The sequence below is a fragment of the Monopterus albus genome, unplaced genomic scaffold (genome assembly GCF_001952655.1).
Source record: "Monopterus albus unplaced genomic scaffold, M_albus_1.0 scaffold103.1, whole genome shotgun sequence".
Taxonomy (NCBI): domain Eukaryota; kingdom Metazoa; phylum Chordata; class Actinopteri; order Synbranchiformes; family Synbranchidae; genus Monopterus; species Monopterus albus.
Window position 1 is genome coordinate 1,240,756 of NW_018127983.1, and position 856 is coordinate 1,241,611.

An 856-nucleotide genomic window follows, 5' to 3' on the forward strand; every position below is an offset into this window, starting at 1 on the left:
GCACTTTGAAGATGTCATTTTGGGTTTCGGGAAGCAGTCTGGCATTTTTTTTAATGATTTTCACACTTTATAAACCAAGCAGTTCATCAGTTAATCAAGAAAATGACTTGCAGATTTGATAAAGTAGTTACAGTGCCAGTCTGGAATATAAAAGAGCTGGGTATTTACCAGGCTAGATGCAGTTGAGCTGCATCAAGAGAAATATAGAACTTCACCCATTTTATGGACTGAAAGCCTGGAGGTTGGACACTGTTTAGTTTCTGTAACTGTTTTCCTTAATTGCAATTAAAAAGAGAAACCAAAATACATTCACATTCACCTCAGACTGAACTGTAATTAGTCTTGTGATCCTCATCATGTAGCACCATGCTCAGGTCAGTGACAAAATACTAATGACATTTCCATCAGCTTCAGCTGTATTTTGTGGTTAATACTAATAAGCAAATGTTAGCTATGCAAGTATGCTAAATTAATAAGGTTAACATGGTAAATATATCTGTTTAGCATCAACATGTTAGCCTTGTCATTGTGAGTGTGTTGCTGGTGCATTCAGCTATATGCCCGATTGCCACGAGACTAGTTGGAAGGTTTGTTTGACAAAATGTCTGTTGCAAACTCACTGATAAAACAACACATCGTAGGTTTAAAAGTGATTCTTACCAGTGCGATGAGATTTTGTAAATTAAATGACAGCCATATGTGGATGTTCAGCCATGATTGCAATTTTAGACACAAATATGAGTATTCATGCTGAACAAACAAGTCTTAAATGTCAGCTTCCAGCTAGGGAGTGTCTGAGATTAGATGCTTTCAAGTTGCACTATAGGACATGTAGGATGTAGTGATTTTAAAGCTT